The sequence below is a fragment of the Canis lupus genome, chromosome 19 (genome assembly GCF_003254725.2).
Source record: "Canis lupus dingo isolate Sandy chromosome 19, ASM325472v2, whole genome shotgun sequence".
NCBI lineage: Eukaryota > Metazoa > Chordata > Mammalia > Carnivora > Canidae > Canis > Canis lupus.
In genome coordinates, this window is record NC_064261.1 from 1,750,613 (window position 1) to 1,770,514 (window position 19,902).

Consider the following 19,902-nt stretch of genomic DNA (forward strand, 5'->3'; position numbering starts at 1 on the left):
GTTCACTGATTCGTATTTCTGCTGGCTCAAATATGCGTTTGTAGCCTAATGAATTTTTCATTTCAGTTATTGTACATTTCAGCTCCAGAATTCTTTTTAGTTTTTTAAAATCTTTTCTCTTACTGATATTTTCATTTTGTTCATCCATAATTTTCTTGAATTTCTTCACAACTTCCTTCAGTTCTCTGAGTAATTTTAAAACAGTTGTTTTGGAGTTTTTCCTAGTAGATCTGTGATCAGGTCTTTTTCAGGGACAGTTTCTGTTGATATATAGTCTTTTCTTTGAATGAGCCATACTTTTTTTGATTCTTCATATGTTTTGTGACTTTTGAAAATTAGGCAATTGAATCTCACAATATGGTAACATGGAAATCAGATTCTCCCCTTTCTCCTTCCCCAGTATTTGCTATATGCTGTTATTTTTGTTTGTTTTTGATTGTTGTAGACTACTCCATGCTGAGGATCAGCCTGGTATAAATTTAAGACCTCTTAGGTCTTTTCTGAAATTTTCCTGGGCTGCAGTCATTTCCTTATTTTCCCTTGCAGTTGTTTTCGAATGTTCTAATCTTTAACATATTGCTCCCAAAGGAGGAAAAGAGGAAAATGAAGAGGAACGAAAAGGACACTGGTTCTTTAAATTTCCTGGAGGTCATTTCAGTCAGAGAGGGAGGGGCTTGCAGCAATAGTAGGAAGTGCAGCAACCCAGGCAGCTCATCTCTTTCCATCTTTGTGATCAGAAGCAGCAATCAGGATTCATATCCCCGGTATTTGGAGAACAAGGTCTTTCCTGCCTATTTGCTATTTGATGCCTTTCCAAGTAAAGAAAAATGAAAAATCTTCACACACACACACACACACACACCATAAATATGTGATATAACAGATGTGTTAATAAGATGGGAAAAATCCTTTCATAATGTATACATATATCAAATAATCACAATGAACACTTTAAATATCTTATTTTATTTATTTGCCAAATTTACCTCAATAAAGCTGGAGAAAGAAACCTCCAAGGCTTGGGGGAGCTTCCCTGGTTGACAATACTCTGTGTGATTGTCATACATCATTGCTGGGAGAAGTAAGTATTGTTCACAAGACTCTACTGGGAGAGAACAACTGGAAGCTCATGCTTGGAACTCTCCTGGAACCTGCCCTTATGTGCCTCTTTCTTTTGCTAATTTTGCTATAATAAACTGTGGCTGTGAGCATAACAGCCTTTCTGACTTCTATGAGTCCTTCTAGCAAATCCTTGCACATAAGTGTGGTGTTGTGAAACCTCCAGAACTTTCAATACCCTTCTATGAATTTCATAGGTTAATGTTTTAAGGAATCCCAGAGGCTACCAGGAAGATCATAGACCTGCTGTTAGCCATTTCCTTCCTTGCAACATGCATTTCAGGGCTACAGCTCTGGGGCAAGTGTACAATGAGTAACTGCATTCAAGGCTGTGGTGACCTATTATGGATAAGACAGCTTTTAACTCAAGGAATTAATTAATTTATTTTAAAAATACATAGGAAAAAGACACACAAAGTGTAAAATGATAAGGACATTGAAATTCTTCCATTTCTCTTTATCTCGGTTTTCCTATCCACAAAATGAAGGGAAAAGTCACATTACATGCAAAATGAATACAAGTTTACAGACTTCTTTCAATAACTTAGAGAGGAAGAGAAAAAAAGAGAGAGAAACTTTTGTCATATTTCAGCAAAGAATCCTGCTCTTAAAAAAGTGTTTGCTATGCCATGAAGCAGACTATCTCATTCACTTGTAACTAGGTTTAAAGCCTGGAAGATTTTATTATTGTCTCTTCTTAGAGGAGTACATTATACTCCAATTACAAATAAAATATAATAAAATGTATAATTGATTTGTGTTTTATTTCCATGTGCTTAGAACTGCCATATTCCAAACTGGTCTCTCCTTATATGTTTGCTAATTTTCATGTTAATAACAAGATGTCTGTGGCATTTATTAGCCTATAAATTATAACCCTATTTAGAAGTCTCTGCCTCCAATTAGTTTTAAAGACAATTAAAGACCAATTTTTCATTGCTTTCTTTTCTACAAAACACTTTCCAATTTTAATTGTCTACTCTTCTGTTCAAATCAAATTTAATAACAGCAAAAGTTTATCTGTGACTCTTTGGTCTCATTTGATGTATTCTTTATGCACCTAAGAGGGGTAGTACAGACTCTGAAAATTCACATATTCTTATGGGTAAAGAGGAAAAAATTATGAAAGAAACCCTCTATTTATAGAACCTAGGAGGCAGTAGGTAAAATTCATATGAATTTAACAAGTTGACAAAAATAAAAGATGTCTATTTTTCCTTTTTATTTTAATGACAGAGTCTACAGTACTCACAATTACCATTTACTTTTTATGTTCGAAATCTATATTCACTAACAGCTAAAAATTAGAAATAAATATTAATGAATCACTTCTGTGACCTGTTAGCTCAGTTAGCTCAGCTGTTTCAACTTGCCAATGATGAAGCCAAGGTCATGGGAGTGATAGTAATAATTGGATCTAGAGTGTTAATGACTACAAAGGTCTTTTACAAGTATTAAATCATTTGGTCCTCACAATACCCATATGAGATCCTTAGAACAAACATGATTATTGCCACTTTATGAAAAAATAAAGAGATCCATGAAGGCTAAGCAACTTGTTTAAGGTCACATAATTAATAAACAGGGTTAAAAACTCGACTTTTAAGTTTTCTGACGCTGGCATTCTTTCCACTCAAATTGGATGTGTTAACTGTTGCCTTGTAAATAATAAAATGACTATGACATTCCTTAGCCTGTTGATTTTACTTGCATTTAGAAGACTCTGATTTCTGGGTTGAGATCACAATTTCCCAACTTGTAAATCAATTAGAGGAAAAATCATAAGGAAAGGCAATAATTAGCAATAGCTTAAAACATAAAGACAGGAATCAAATGTACATGCCAGACACTGATAGTTCCATGGACTTTGATGTTGCAGCAGTTGAATGGAGCAACATCATCAGTGGCCTGCTTGCAATTTACTCTCTGAACCAGAATGACACAACTGAAAATAAAAGAAGAGAAAGAGACGTTGACTCATTTTTACTGCTTGTTTTTATAGCAATAAATATCACATTAATCAGAAAACTGAGGGACACCTGGGTGGCTCAGTTGGATAAGTGTTGGAATCTTGATTTCTGCTCCAGTTGTGATCTCAGGGTGGTGAGATGGAGCTCTGCTTGGAGTTCTGCTTGGAGTTCGCCATAGTGGGGAACCTGCTGCTCTCCTTTTCCTTCTGCCCCTCCCCCCTGCTTGCACACACTCTCTTTCTTAAGTAGATAAATCAATCTTTAAAAAAAGGAAAGAAATAAAGAAAACTGAGTAACCCCTCCTCTACTGTCTTTTGAGACAGCTGAGATCTTGCACCTCCCTTCTCAATTCCTCTTATCCAGGATAATTCTGTCTGTTCAACAAGGCCAGGGGCAGACAGCAAGGGAAAGTGGCCCTTGTATCCCAGGAAGATGACCTTTTAGGTAAAGCCACATAAATAGTAGCAGAGACAAGAAGGGTGCTGGGAGTGGTGTTTGCAGGGGAGACCAATCTTTCATGGACTGCACCAGATTGAATAATGGAGGGCTGTTTTAGGATCTATGCTATCTCCCTTAGAGTAAAGAAATGGAGAAGTAAAAACAGTAAAAACAGAATTTTCCATTTCAGTGCCAGATGAATATTTCTGAGGTATCATAAATTGAGCTAAAGCTGTGTACAGCTGAGAGGATGGTTTTTACCAATACACAAGTGACAGTAAGGATGACCATGGACAATCCTTACCAGCAATGTACCTGCAAACCCAAGGCCTAAATATAGCTCACTTCATAGCAGAATGGAAAAAAAAAACAAAAAAAAAAACAGCAGAAAGTAAGATAAGAGCAGATGAGATCAAGAACACTTCGAAGAAATTTTAAAAATTGTAATAGCAGTATTAAAATTTTCATTGGAGTCATGTAGAACAGAAGTGAGGCTAAACAAACCAAACAAAAAACTTCAAAATGTCCCCCAGGGACAGGAGAAAGAAGGAGAAATCATAAAAATGATAAATGTGACAACATATGAGGACATATGAGGAACAGAGAGGAGAGATCCAATATCCTGATACAAAGATATTCTAAAAAGAAAAAAAAAGAAATAAAACAAGTAATAGAGAAATTATAATCCAAGATATGATAGAAGAATACTTTTCCAGGCAGGAAAGGCCAGAATCTGTTTGTTACACAAAAAATTAATAAAATATTTTTAATTACAAGTATAAGAGTATAATGCTCTCTTAAATTCCAGTAAAGAATAGAATGTCTATAGTGATCTGAGGTTTAAAAATGGAGAACACAGAATCCCAAATCAAATCAAATCAAATGTCATTCATGTCAGATAGTAACAAAAAACATCTTATACATGCAGAAACTCCAAAAAAATATAACACCCACTTTCCTCCCATGAATGAGAGAAATGAAACAAAACCTCAGAAATGTACTCCACCCACTTGGAAGTTTAATCATCAAGATCTCTAAAATGGAGAAGTACTTGACAATGAACTTAGCTACAAATATGCAAACATGTTTTAATGTGTCTTCTGAAAGTTCTCAAAATTAAAGTGAAAACTCAGAAAGATTCCTGTAGTTAAACCTTGATGTTGAAAATTCATAATCACGGTCTACAATCATAATCTCAGGAAAAAGTAACACAAGAATAGGAAGTGGGTGTGTAGTAAAGGAAGTGAATATTTGTTAAATTCCTGATTTTAAAATAATTACACGAACATTGTTTTACTTTTGATTTAATAATTAAATACAGGATCAAGTGCATTTTGTTTTTTTAAAAATATTTAAAATTATTATTTGTTATTAAATACAGGCTGTCATCTGAGTTTTTAATAGAAAACAAAAGCAAATTAAAGTTGAAGTGCCAGAATTTTCCTAGACTGTTGAATAAGAATAAAAATTTTAGTTTTTGTTTGCTTTTGTTTTGTTTTTAATTTTCAAACTGTGTTTCAGGGAGTACTTGGTGCTTTCTGGGCCACAGGTAGGGTTAGAAGAATGAGGCAAGAGAGCATGACTGGGAGGACCTACAGCTCAGTCTCCTGCTTCTAAATTATAATTCTGTTGAGCTGTCTTTGGCCAAATCAACAAAAAGGCCATTTGTTCATAGAGTGGACTTCATGCAGGTCGGGTCCTGTGTGACCTCAGAAGGGCCCTGTGCTTGGGGTTTATTGCTCTTTGGTCACCATCTTAAAATTTCCAATAATTTTATATTTGGATTTCCATGCTGTAAGTGAAGTCAATAGAACCATGGAGCATGGATAAGGGGCTGAGAGCCATGGCTCTTGGGTGGTCCTGCTTATGTGCAGCCTTGATTCCCACCACTTGCCTTCCCTAGAGAGGGGCTCCACAGGCCATCCCTGCCCCACTGCACCCTGCCACCCCACTTCATCCACTCTTTTCTCTGCCCAGTAAGCACTACTACACTCACCCTCTTCTGCGGGCCTAAGTGTGGTGCCAGATGAGACAAGTACCTGAGACAACATCTCAGGGCAGACATGGCAGTGGCTGTCCCTGCCATGGGCCAGCAGTACATCCATACAGTCAATTGTCACTATGCAAAGATGGGCTTCTGAGCTTCTTACTCTACCTGAGAATGGGCTCATCCAGATATTGAGGTTTTTGTCTTTGGCCATCTCCAGCCCACTATGAATTGGGGTGGCAGGTCATGGGAAGGGGAGATTTATTTCTCTCACATGGTGCTGTGCAGCGATGGTTGAGGGAGGAAGGGAGGAAGCCCTGCTGCTAGTGGACTGTGCACTAGACAAATCAAGGGGCACCTGTGAGCCTCTAAACCCAATGAGTATCTCTATCCCAATGACTCAACATTAAATAGCAAATAATACACTATGAAAGGTGAAGAGAGACCTAGGAAGAAAGGGAAAAGCTTTATATTTTAATACCTTTTATGACATTTCTTTTTCCTGTCTTTTGAATGAGGAGCATGTCTTTTCATTTCACATTGGGTCCTTGCATATCACATAGCTGACTCTGTCAAGGTTTTCCTTTTCAGATATTTCTGTGAGTGCTTAGGCACTTACTGATTTCTCAGACAGTTCTGGTCATCCTGTAAGCTGGATTCAAAGCCATCCACTTGAACACTAATTGTGTAAGGAATTCACGACTGCCACCATCAGAGAATGATGGGACTAATGAGTCTGGAGCACCACCATTCACACGGAAAAGCAGCAGCAGCAGTAACAGGATTACAATAACTTCTTTGTTTCGGACATGGAAGATCAGGGAACTGGAGATTTCAGCAACCAGCACAGACTGGAGAGAGGAGAGAATTGGGACTTATGCAATGCTGAGTTCTACTTTTGATATGCTAAGATGTGTTTTACAATTTTTACTTGCAAGTTACAGAAATCTAACTCAAACCACTTCAAACAGAAACCCTGGCTTATATGAAAAGAAAAAGGGTAACTGAAAAATCCAAATGCATCATCAATGTCCTTTGCTTTGCATTTCACTATGGCTCTCTAATTGTAGGCCTATTCCTTTTAGATGTTGCCACATTGCAGCTATACAGATGATCTAGCTTTGGAGTCTATCATTACAGCTTGTGATCCAAGGATAAAGAGATTTTTTTCCCCCCTCCCAAAGTGAAACTGAAGAAAAAGACTGACTGGCTTGGTTAATATGTTCATGCTCTGACCAAACACTATTGTCAATTGGATGGATAATACGATTGCCCAGTTCTGGGCTGTATATCAGAGTACGACAATTCTGGAATTAGCATCCTTGGAACCACAAGGAGAGGCAGAGAGGTAGCCCTGCAGTGAAAGAGGCTACTAATAGCAGAAAAGGATGATTTTACAGACTAAGCACTAGGAGCTGACTAAAAATTATCTGTGAAACATCAAGACGGGAGTGGGTATATTTTTGAAAATCAGAAAACTGCCTTCTACTTCCTGGATCCATGTAGCAGATATAATAAGAAAACTGGGACCTCCAATATCTACTCATTTTTCTCTTTTTCTGACTTGTTGATGTGCTTCGAATTGGTATCTCTGTCAGCGCAGTCAAGGGAGCCATACTTGCATGGAGGTTGAAAGTGAAGTATACACTATTTCAAGGTAAAGGTACCAAGAAATGTTGCTTCAACGTAAGACATTTCTCAGATTAAAGCCTTCCATGCTACTTTCACTAGAGATTTTCACAAAGTTACTGGATAATTCCTGAACTATTGTCAACATGGTACTTTCTACTTTGGTTATTACCTTTGTAAGTTTTCTTTCTTGCAGGAAACCAGAAAAGAAAATAATCATAGTTGAGATTATTCAGGCAACAGGAACTTCTAACAGCATCTAGATATAGAATTCAGGAGAGAGGTGAGAGATGAAGTCTAGAATTATAATTTTGAGAGTAGACAGTTTGTAAGTGATGTCGGGAATCATGGGAGTGTCAAGGATTATTCTAGGAGGAAGAAATATGGAATGAGAAAGAAAGAGAGCAGCTAGGGACTTTTCCCTTCTTGTGAATGGTAATTAATGGTACAAAAATACTGTAAATACAACATCTGTGTGCTCCTTTCCTAGATGATAGACACCATTGAGCAAAAACGAAGATAAGTCCTCTCAGGCAAAGCCTGTATGTTAGCATGGTACATTGACTTAGTCTGCTTTTATTGGAAAATGAAGAAAAATCTATTCACCTGTGTCTCCAATGAAGGAAAGGATTTATTATTGATATTACCACTGAGCTTACCTCAAATAACCCAGGAGATTTTCAATTGGATATTATTAACTGTCCACAATCCCTGTCTTTAGAAAAGCAATTGCATGAGTTAAAAACAACAACAACAACAACAACAACAACAACAACAACACTCTCCTCTGGACTGGTCAATGATGTAATAGAAAAAGTTTGTCAGAAAATAATAGGAATCCTCTCTGTTTTTTTTTTTTTTTCTTCCTCAAAAACTCTATGAACTGATCCAGTTTGAAGAATCTGGAAAAGTAAGAAACATGAAGAATTATCACTTTTAAGTTGAAAGCAAGAGTATCATAAATATCTGCTGCTACAACTAATATTAAGGCACTTAATCTTTGTCAGGTACTCTCTGTCCTTTATACACATTACTTAGTTTATTCTTCATTATAACTTTAAAGAACACGTATTTTTTTTCCCTTTTACAGATAAAGATCTTAAAGCTAAATCATTAACCTGGGGGGGGGCAGTCCTGTCATCTCCCTAAAGGAGAGCCCCCTCCAAATCCCCTGATTAGAGCACCAGGCAGCCCCAGATCTGCCCAAAGGGGTCCAGGCACCTCAGTGTTAAGTTGTTAAGAGAATATATCTTAAAATTCTCGTCACAAAGGAAATAAGATTGTAAATGTGTGTGGTGATGGATGTTGACCAGTCACTATGGTGATCATTTCTCAATATACATATATATACAATCGTGGTTGTATACCTGAAACTAATATAATGTTCTATGTCAATTATTATCTCAATTTAAAAAAATACTAACTTGTTGCAAGATTATTTTTTTTGAAAGGTGAAAATTTTTAAAAGACAAGGAAAAAGTAGCCCATCACTACTGTTCTCTGCCACCAAGAATACTGTTACTATTAGTTATGGATTCTCAAACTTCAACTGTGATTCAAGTCACAAAAGCATACAGTGGAAAAAACTAAGTTAAATTATGAACGTGAAGATCACATGATACATAAGTAGAAGAATCAGTATTTGAATTTGAGTGTGTCTGATGACAAAGTTCATGCTCTTCCAACAGTTCCTACTGTTTTCTGTGAGTAATAGAAAAGATGAGAGCAAATGATGTCACAAAAACCAAGGTATAAGGAGCTACCATGTTAGAAGTTGACACATGCAACATTTCAAGGAATCAGTGAACCAAGAACTGAAAAACAACCCTATGATTTGAAGACTAAGTAACTCTTGAATCATGGTGAATGAAGTTAATGTAGTTAAGCATTGAACACATCAAAAATACATAGAAATTATGGATAAAGGTAATCAAAAATACTTTTTTAAAGATTTATTTATTTATTTTGGAAAGAGAGAAAGAGAACACACATGTAGAGGGGAAGGGCAGAGGGAAAAGGAGATAGAAACTCAAGCAGACTCCCACTGAGCATGGGGCCAGACTCCAGGGGGTGAATCTCAGGACCCTGACACCACAACCTGAAATAAAACCAAGGCTCAGGCATTTAACCAATTATGCCATCCAGGTGATCCCCCAAAATATTTTTTAATTAAAAGATGAGCTCAAAAGAAGGAAAGGGAAAACATTCCAAAAATACCAAAAATAAGACTGAACTCAAATACTTAATAGGAAGTAGAAAGTAATATTGTGTTGGGAATTTGAGTGCTCAGACCTATGTTGACTCTGGGATTGGAGTCCTGGTTTTCAATACCCATGCAGGTCTTGAGACAGAGCCTCAGGCAGGTAAGGCCTCAAAGGCTGTCCTGTTTTGTGTTGTTTTTTTTCTTAAAAAAAAAAAAAAGTAAAAAAATTGTGTACAACTGGATGAGAAAGCAATAAGGAAATTTGCTGTTCCTAAATAGCAATGAAAGAAACACATAGTCGTCTAGAGCATCTGGACACATACTACCTGCAGGTTGAGAACTAATAAAAAAACATGATCCAGAAATATCAAAATATCTCAATAGGACACTTTTAAAACCCAGGGCACAAGGTATTCCCACAGTTAACCTCTGAAGAAGAGTTGACAATAAAAAATTGCATACCTTATAATGAAGCAAAAAATAAGAATGGAGAGTCTACAGATAATGAATGGAATTATCATTCTTTTTTAAAAAAGATTTATTTATTAGAGAGAGAGAGCTCGCATAAGCGTGGGGGAGGGGCAGAGGGAGAAGCAGGCTCTTTTACTGTGTAGGGAGCCCAATAAGGGGCTCAATCCCAAGACCCTGAGATCATGACCTGAACCAAAGGCAGACCTTAACTGACTGAGCCACCCAGGCTCCCCTGGAATTTAAAACTCTATTAAGAAACAGAACAAATGAAGTAATTAGGAAGAGTTCACCAAACAAATACACTAAAAATGCGTAAGAGGTTAAGAGAAAGGAAAAGAAACTATTATGAGAGAAGAGGTGAATATGAAAGACTTAAAAATAGAGCCAAAAAAATTCTAAAAGGAAATATTTATAGTCATAAAATTTTTATACCAATGTTAATAGCTTTATCAAGGTATAATTCACATACCAGAAAATTAATCCATTGTAAGGACATAGCTCAATAATTTTTAGTAAATGTGTAGACTTGTACATCCATTACTGCAATCTTATTTTGGAACATGTCCATTGCCCCAAATAGTGATTAAATGTTAATATTAATGGGAAGTCAAATAAAACTACAAAAAAAGAAGCATAACCTATTTTAGAGATAGTAAGCAAATCAGTGGTTGCCTGTGGTCAAGGGATGGAGAGGATTGATGGAGATGAATATAAAGGACCTCTCTGGGGTAAGGCAATGTTCTGTATCTTGGTTGCAGTAGAAGTTACAGAGTACAAAAAATGGCCAAGATCATGGAAATATATACTGACATTTATCTTAGTCCATTCTGGTTGCTGTAACAAAATACCACAGTTTGGGTGGCTTCTAAACAATAGAAACATTTCTCAGAATTCTGAAGTCCGGAATTCCAAGATCAGGTGCCAGCATGGTTGGGTGAGGGGCCCTTTCTGGCCTGCAGAATTCTTTCTGTGTCCTCACATGAAAGAAGGGGCAAGAGAACTCTCTGAAGTCTTCTTTATAAGGGGATAATCCCATCAGGAGGCTTGCACATTAATGATCTAGTCATCTCCTAGAGAGCTCACCTCCAAATACCCTCTCACTGGGGATTAGATTTCAACATACGGATTGGAGTGGGGGAACACAAACATTGAGTCTCTAGCAAGGATTTTCCAGATAGAAGAAAAAGACATGTCTTCAGCTTGAAGAAATGCAATAAGCACAAAAGGATAAACAGAAGCAAATCCACAATGGTGGCATGATGAAACCTCAGAACACCAAATATCAAGAATTAAAAGCAACCGAAGAAGAAAAATTACCTTGAAAACAGAAACAGTCTGATTGATAGCAAACTCCTTTCTAGCATCATTAGGAATCAGAAGAAATAATATCTTCAAAATACTAAAATAATTTCTGTCAACCTAGACTTCTACATTTAGCTAAGCCATCAGTCAGGAGTAAGGAATAGAAAACCATTTTTAGAGGAAAATAGAAAGCTTACTATTCATAAACTAAAAAAAAAATGTATTTCAGAAGTCAAAGCCTTTGTATAGTAAAAAGGAATTGAAGATCACTCTTCCCAGAGCCGATTCAATAGAGGGGTAATGGTACAACCTCATGGTAATGGCTCAAAAAGGAGTGGGAAGAAGGAATTCAGGAGAGTCCAGGAACATGAGGCTTGTGCCTTTTTCTTTTCTAGTTGTGGTACATCAGGTGAAAATGCTATTGAAGGAGAGTGGATTGTGGTTGCGGATCCAGCAGTAATGCTCAGCATAGTTGTGGCCTAACTAACACAGCAGGGAAAGCGTTACCGAAGAAATGCAGGTTGTCCAGCGGAGAATGGAAACCAAGCAGTTACTACCAAGGATCCATAACAAAGTATTTGGGCAGAAATACATTGCTTCTTTAATTCAACACAGAGTGAAGTTTTAGACAGATGTTAAATAGGTCTTGGGTCGCCATGCATCTTTCAATGTCACGTGTTAGAAGGTAGTTCCGATTGATTAACCATCATGGCGAGCAAGATTTTCAGTAGGTAGGAGGTTGGGGAAAAGGCTGTAGAAAGTTGTCATAAATATTGATTGGCTCGCATTACCACATGGGGTGTTTCTTTCCTATATATATATGGGCTTCTGCTCTGTTAGAGGAGACTTTTTGAGGGGTAGCCGTGAACACAGATCTGAAAACGAAATGTTTACTATCCAACATGAACAGACGTGTCCCCAGGATTTTGTATAACATCGCCGAATGTGCAGTTTTCAAAGTCTACAACATTTCGGGCCTCCTCCATCTGTGAGCTGGACCATACTGGTGTCCTTATGGTAAAGAGGCTGATGTTTCAAGACAACGTGACATACCAACCAATTAAAAGGTCTCACCAGTTTCCCTAGTCCCCACTCCCCTTCCCAACCCTCTTCTTAAGATGGGAGTCCCTGGGTATGTGACTCTTCCAGGACACCTGGACGACTTTGCTCCCTTAGGGAGAAAGGGGCTGCCCTCACCTACAGCCTGGAGGTTCGGAATGAACTAATCTCAGCAAATGTAAGTACTCTCCTGCTTTCCATTACTCTCTGTCAGGCAGAAATTGTGGGTACATAGTGAAATCCAACTGTAATTCCATTTTGTTTGATTTGGCATAAAAAAAGTGAACATTTCTCCTTAACTTCTTTTCAGAGTGAGCATGTGGCTTTCCTCAACAAGAGGGCCACTGACCAAGGAATCAGCTCACTTTACATCAGTGGAAACAGGCCATCTTTAAAAAAAAAAAAAAAAAATTCAGTGGATTTAGTCCATTTTAAGAATACCTATCATAGGGCAGCCCGGGTGGCTCAGCGGTTTAGCGACACTTTCAGCCCAGGGCGTGATCCTGGAGACCCGGGATCGAGTCCCACATCGGGCTCCCTGCATAGAGCCTGCTTCTCCCTCTGCCTGTCTGTGTGTGTGTGTGTGTGTGTGTGTGTGTGTGTCTTTCATGAATAAATAAAATCTTAAAAAAAAACCCACTGCATCATCAATGGTTAAAAAAAAGAATACCAATCATAATTTATCAATTTTCTATGATCCCATAAGAAGGAAAAACATGACACATGTGAGCAATGTTCAGTTACAGGGTGACTTCCCTGAGGCTCCCCACAAATGGCACAAGACAACAATCCAGAAGGATGAAGAACGGCCAAGCTCAACACTTAGTGATTCATAAGAACAACCAACTATTTGCTTCTTGGAATGATAGATGAATTATTAGGAGGTGTGATTTCTTTTTAGAGGGAGGTGGTTGCAAGGCTGGGACTTAATAACTAGGTATATGTGGTTATATTTAAGAATCAGTTGACCCAGGGGCTCCTAGATGGCACAGTTGGTTAAGAGTCTGACTCTTGATTTCGGCTCAGGTCATGATCTCAAGATCATGAGCACAATCCACTCTCCAAGTCAGACTCTGCGCTCAGTCTGGAGTGTGCCTGAGGTTCTCTCTCCTTCTTCCTCTGTCCCTCCCCGAGCTTGCACATGTGTGCACTCTCTGTCTCTCTCTCTCTTAAAGAAATAAATCTTTAAAAAAATAAGGATCAATTCATCTGAGCATTTGGATTCTAACAGTGAACAAATACTTGATTTTATACTAATCATATTTTACTTGGAAAACCTATCATTTGTCCACAATAGCCACACTGTGGAAGGAGCCTCGGTGTCCATCAAAAGATGAATGGATAAAGAAGCTGTGGTCTATGTATACACTGGAATGTTCCTCAGCCATTAGAAACGATGAATACCCACCATTTGCTTCGACGTGGAAGGACCTGGAGGGTATTATGCTGAGTGAAGTAAGTCAATCGGAGAAGGACAAACATTATATGTTCTCATTCATTTGGGGAATATAAATAATAGTGAAAAGGAATAGAAGGGAAGGGAGAAGAAATGGGTGGAAATACCAGAAGGGGAGACAGAACATGAGAGACTCCTAACTCTGGGAAACGAACTAGGGGTGGTGGAAGGGAAGGAGGGTGGGGGGTGGAGGTGAATGGGTGACGGGCACTGAGGGGGGCACTTGACGGGATGAGCACTGGGTGTTATTCTGTATGTTGGCAAATTGAACATCAATAAATAATAAATTTATTATTAAAAAAAAAGAAAACCTATCATTCATTTGAAGGTTTGTTCTATCTTGCCTGGCCATAATACACATGTAGGTACGCTTAGATGTCAAGAAGAGATGGATCTGGGGCTAAAACACCAGTAAAGGAATAGAGGACATCGTTTAGGTATGAGGCAGGGTTGTGTGTCCATAGACTAAGTCCAGAGGCATGAGAACCAGGGATCAACTAGACTAAAAACTCAAGTCGGAATGTAAACCCCAGCAAAGACTAAGCCAAAAAGGTGGGACAGGGCAATGTAACGGTTACCATTTATCAAGGTCATTTTGAAGGTGAAGAAACAGGCTCAGACATGTGAAATGACTAGCCCTCGTTCTCACAGCCGTCAAGGGAGCAGAGCCAGAGTTCAACCCCTTAGGTCGGCCTGCCGTCACTCGGCTTTCTGCCCTCCCACCCTGCCTCCCTGCCTGGAGGGACGCCCACAGTCAGTGGCTCCAGGTGTCTAGGTAGGGAGGGGCCCTGGGGGCCCAGTGCCAGATAGGACTTTTCCTGTCCTCTTCCAGGCAGCATCAGGCTGTCCCAGATATTCTGGGAAAAGAAACCACGGCAATACGTGTACATATCCACGTCGAGGAAATTCAGCTTCCTTAATCAACTCAGCACGCACACAGCTGGAACTCAGCTCCTCACTCACAGAAAGTTGTTACGTGAGAATCAGTCATGAGTATTCTCGGAGTTCACCCCAAGACCTCTCTTTGATTACTCACAGTGTTCAGATAAACTCTTCAAGCCATTAATAGGTTTTATTCTTGTATTTCTGAATGTACTAAGTCAACTTGGGTTTACTGGGTGTTTTCATTATACAACTACTGTAAGTTTCCAGCAAGAGAGGCCCATTGACACTAATTTAAGACTTTTCTATTCTTTTCCTTTGATTTTTTAGTGACTTCAATTTAAAAAAATGTGTTAGACCATCTATTCTCCTGGAAAATGTCATATTGCTCCCCAAACATTTGTTTTGGCTGAGATTCCTCTGTGTCTTAGAATTAGAAAGGAATTTAGAAGTCATCCAGCCCTGTCTGCACTTCACATGAAGAGCAGCGGAATACTAGAGCAGTTAAAGACTAACTAAAGTACTAAAGTACTAGAGCGGCCAAGACTGCACCACAGCAGCTGGGTTGAGCCCAGGTCTTAGGACTACGGCCCAGGGCTCCAACACATCATGCCCTTTATGCTGCCAGACATCAAGTGATAACATTCAAGAAGCTTCCAATCCAAAGGTAATGCACTTTAGAAATATGCTTTATTCATGCCCAGGCTACCTTTTTAAAAAATTATTATTAGGGGATAGACCTTAAAAATGATAATTCACAACCATGTTGTATAAAATAGACTCAATCTGATTCACTAGCCAAAACTCTCCACAGTTGGAATACATGAGAAGTTCTGACCTATTTTGGCACAGGCCCTCTGCTGCCGCTGCGTTGAAGGAGTCGATACCATTCGCAGGAGGATGAAATGAATCTACTGAACACATGAGCCATTAAACTACACAAGGGGCATTAAAAACTCTTTCCTATTTACAACAATGCTGCAAAATGCCTATTCTGGAATCTCCATTTCACAGATAAGGAGTCTTTGATTCTATAACACGTGGAGTCACCAGAAGAGTTGAGGGAAAACAGGCTCCCTGGTGGAGTGAAAATCACTGGACGGGCGGTCAGGAGAAGTTCCCCTGAGGTCACTGAGTACGGGGCCCTTGGGTAAGTCACCTCTCCTCTCAGCCTTCCCTTCGTCAGCAGTTAAAGGAGGATGTTTTGCCTAAATAAATTGTTAATTCATTCCAAGGTAATGGACCTGATTCCAAGTCCCTCGAGGCCCACTGTCTAACCACACGATGCTGAATTTAGTCCATACAAAATGAGAAGAAGCCTCCTCTTGAACAAATCTGTACTGACCGCTGAAGGAAGCGACGTGCTTTGAAGGTGGACCAAAGGACGGAGAGGAGACAAACTGCGGGAGGAAGCTTTGCCATCGGCATGCTAGATCTGAGGGTTGTGTGGGAGACCAGTTACTGTTCCGAAGATTTAAGACAACATTGTCTGAATTTACACATTCACAGATATTATTAGAAGTCACAACTAGGCTGAGGGCAGCGATAGGCACAATATAACCTAACGTATGTTAGACCATTACTATGCTACTCTAGATATTTTTTCCCAAAATATTTGTTGAGTCTTTAAATCAGTTGTCTCTCCAAGTTTCTTAAAATGGAATCTCTGGAAATCCATCTTAATGACTAAACAAGCGTTGAGCATTAGCTGTTGCAACTGCATCTGGGAATAGTTCTCAAATGTTTAACTGGACGTCAAATGGGGTAAAGAAGCCATTCGGTCATTTAATGTGAAGAGCTACATTTTTCCTACCAGTTTTAATTGGATCAAGTCCCATTATCTCCCCTTTTCCCCAGACCCTCTCACTGCTGTGCTACTGTCAGGGGCTGTTGGCTGGATTTGATGGCATAAGTGACTACTATGGGAAATGAAGAAAGCCTAAGCCTAAAACAACTCACTTTTTCTTGTCTTTTTTTCTACTTTCAGTATCAACAGGAAATGAAGAAGTACAGATTTTTATAGCCATTTTATAGTCAACATTTCATTTATTTATGTTTTGTTTAAAGAAAATAGAACATAGACTCTGTGTGCGTGTTGCCCGCTATCACAATTTTGTATTTCTTACCAAATCCTATTTCTTAGTGACATCATGTTAAAATCCAGGTAATAAGAACATTCCCAGAGTTTTTTTTTTTTTAAGATTTTTATTAATTTATTCATGAGAGACAGAGAGAAAGAGGCAGAGACACAGGCAGAGAGAGGCAGGCTCCATGCAGGGAGCCTGATACGGGATTCAATCCTAGGACTCCAGGATCACACCCTGGGCTGAAGGCAGGTGGTTAACCACTGAGCCACCCAGGCGTCCCCATTCCCAGAGTTTAAATTCAGCAGATATTATAATGGGATGCAAATTAGGTTTCTAATAAATACTAATTTGAGTAAATACACAGTCTTAAAATATATTATACCTCATTTTCTCATTAACTTTTAAGAAATTTGAAATAAAAGGACAAAATTGGCATCTTTTAATTTAAAAATTTTCAAATCCTTTTTTCCCCTTTTTGTCCTATTCTCATTTGCTTATACAAATAGAAAAAGAATAACTGAGTAATTGGTCAAGAGGTCAAGAGTGAGGAACAGGAAGGAAACAGAAGCTGACGTGCCAAAGACGGGAGCGAGGATGACAGTTCATGAAAGAGGAACACTTAGAAGTCATTGGCCTCTGGGAGAACAAAGCAATAAAACTCAATGCCAATGAGCACGGGCCCATCAAGAGCTGCACAGCTTCCAAACTACCTAAATTTAACTCCATCTCAACAATGTTTGGATAATCCCATTACAGCCATACACGGTCAGTTATTTTTCAAGTTTAAATGTTTCAAAAAGAAGTTATGATTTCCTAATGCAGATCATTTTAGCATCTTGATCAGCACGGGTTAGAAACTCAGGGCATATCTCTGCAGTGTAAATCATGGGCCGGAAAGGATTCATACTGAGGATTTTCATCAACTCAACAGCCAAATTAGACTGACTAAATAACCAATCAATTTGAACCCAAGCAAGCCTGTGAGAAAGGAAACAGGAGAGTGGGTATGACATCTGTTGGCCCTTCTTGCTGGACAGGAGCCCTTGAGATTGACTCAAAGTGAAGTGCGGTATTCATTTACTCCCGTCCCTTCTGAAATCTTCTACTGTATGGAAGAGAGCACGTAAAGACTGTGAAGGGAGTGAGGAGAAGAAAATAACAGTGTCAAGAGTTAATGGTATGCCAGGACACCTGCGTGGCTCAGCGGTTGAGCATCTGCCTTGGGCTCAGGGCATGACCCCGGCGTCCCGGGATAGAGTCCCACGTCGGGCTCCCTGCACGGAGCCTGTTTCTCCCTCTGCCTGTGTCTCTGCCTCTCTCTCTGTGTCTCTCATGAATAAATAAATAAAATCTTAAAAAAAAAAAAAAGAATTTACTGTATGTCAAGAGCTGTAATAACCTGAGAAAAATTCAAATGCTCTAACTTTATTAGTAACTCTAGCACAGATTTTACATGAAAATTCACATGCTCAACTATGTGATAAAGTTTCATTATCTGTAAACAGTTTACATTTCCCAGGTTCCCAGAAAAGGCGACTAATGAAATCTCTACAGACACCTGTTGGCTTTTCATAACAGATTTCTCTATTCCAAAGTTTCATCCAGTCCACATCGGAAGGGGCAACATAGATATTTCTGAGATGTTTTGCCTGTCATCCTTTTAAAGAAAAATTCTCTATATTTTTTTAAAAGATTTTGTTTATTTATTTATTTATTTATTTATTTATTTGAGAGAGAATGAGCGAGAGAGAGCAGAGCACAAGCCAAGGGAGGGGCAGGGCCAGAGGGAGATGCAGACTCCCCGCTGAGCAGGGAGTCCAATGCAGGGCTCCATCCCAGGACCCTGGGATCATGACCTGAGCAGACATGATGCTTTACCCAACTGAGCCACCCAGGTGAATTCTCTGCATTTTAATGAAGCAGTCAAACTGTTCCTCAGTCAGTTGCTCAACTCCATATTTCTGTGCAAATGCTTTAGCAATGTATAATACACACAAATCAATGTTATTTCTTTTTATCAGTAACATCCTCTTTCCTGGAAATGAAAGGAGATTGAGGTGAGCAGTGATTCATTACATCTTGTGATGAACATACTATGGATGGTTTGCAAAGTGGTTCTGAGACATTTTGATTGCTCGGTGTCCCAGGACGTATCATAGGCTATGGTTGGTTATAGGAAAGGTGAGCCTCTGTGTTTCTTTAAAGTCTGTTTGAAATACATAGAGCAGAAAAACTCATAATCATTGTTGCAGATTATTAATAAAAATTCCCACCGATTTTAACTCCGATCTCATGCTTCCCTATCTCTTAGAGAAAATACTTCACGTGATATAATAATAGCAACAACAACCAGGTACTCTATTAACCACTTTGCGTTTATTTCTAATGTCATCCTTGGAAATAACCTGATTAGATAGGTGTGTCACCCCATTTGGCACACCTTGTTTTGTTCGCTGCTGTATCTCTAGTACTTTGTGCGCACCTGCCTGATATTGTTTGATACATATTTGTTTCGTGATCATATGAATGATTAGTCAGGAGTAGGAATTCAAGCTCAACTTTGCCTTTAGAGCCTGAGGCAAAACTGTCTCGAATTAGCGTGAACAAATAACAAGATGCCACAGCATGCCTATGTTAGCCATTCCAGAATTTTGCATATCAAACTCTGAGGAAGTGTTTTCTTTTTCCCAATTAAAATTTCTTGTACTACTGTAGAAGTGCCATTTCTTTTGTTCTGTTTATAGTAAAAATGCAGGCACCCAATCTGCTAGTTGCAGGTACCCGATCTGCTAATATTCTCTGGGTCATGCTATTTCTGAAGTGCCCAAACAGCTGTACTTAAACTGAAGTATTACAAATTGTCATTGCACTACAGGAATTTGCTTCCTAAAGTAATTTTATAGTGAGTAATGCCCTGCACCATAGAATCATATGGAGACTGTTTTAAAATTTCTAATGCCTAAATCATATCCCAGACCAATTAACTTGGAAGTCCCGGGGATGGGACCAAGGCATCAGTATATTTTTAAAGCTTCCCTGGTGATTACAATATGAGGTTAAATTGGAGAACTATTGTCTTAGAAAAGGAAACAATTCACTGTTAATGTCTCTTCTCAAATTAATGTTATCTTTCTCTCAGCCACCTATTTCTTCAAATAACTCCTAGTTTCCTTAACCTTTTCCCTCCAGTTGTAATATTTTTACTTTAATTATTTTACTAGCTCTTTTGAAGCTCTTTGCCAAATTCTCTATATGTAGAAATGAATTAAGAACAATACTATCAGGGTCAGATAGGTTCC

General features: G+C 38.7%; 2 long non-coding RNA genes across 4 annotated transcripts; one reads left to right on the forward strand and one right to left on the reverse strand.

Annotated features, from left to right (window-relative positions):
* Nucleotides 1–1,481: 1,481 nt before the first annotated feature.
* Nucleotides 1,482–10,725, reverse strand: LOC112669341 (uncharacterized). 2 transcript variants are annotated; one of them, XR_004807004.2, is made up of 5 exons: nucleotides 10,628–10,725; nucleotides 7,803–8,045; nucleotides 7,316–7,402; nucleotides 5,996–6,365; nucleotides 1,482–3,064 (listed from the first exon to the last, which is right to left on the reverse strand). It is a non-coding gene; the product is annotated as an uncharacterized LOC112669341 (long non-coding RNA). The 2 variants fall into 2 exon arrangements; XR_003142184.3 differs by having other exon boundaries at nucleotides 1,483–3,064; nucleotides 10,287–10,698.
* Nucleotides 10,726–10,747: 22 nt separating this feature from the next.
* LOC112669340 (uncharacterized) lies at nucleotides 10,748–17,971 on the forward strand. Of its 2 annotated transcripts, none has more exons than XR_007403946.1 (5): nucleotides 10,748–12,356; nucleotides 13,476–13,633; nucleotides 14,847–15,183; nucleotides 15,369–15,666; nucleotides 15,752–17,971. It is a non-coding gene; the product is annotated as an uncharacterized LOC112669340 (long non-coding RNA). The 2 variants fall into 2 exon arrangements; XR_007403945.1 differs by having other exon boundaries at nucleotides 15,531–15,666.
* The last annotated feature ends 1,931 nt before the right edge of the window (nucleotides 17,972–19,902 follow it).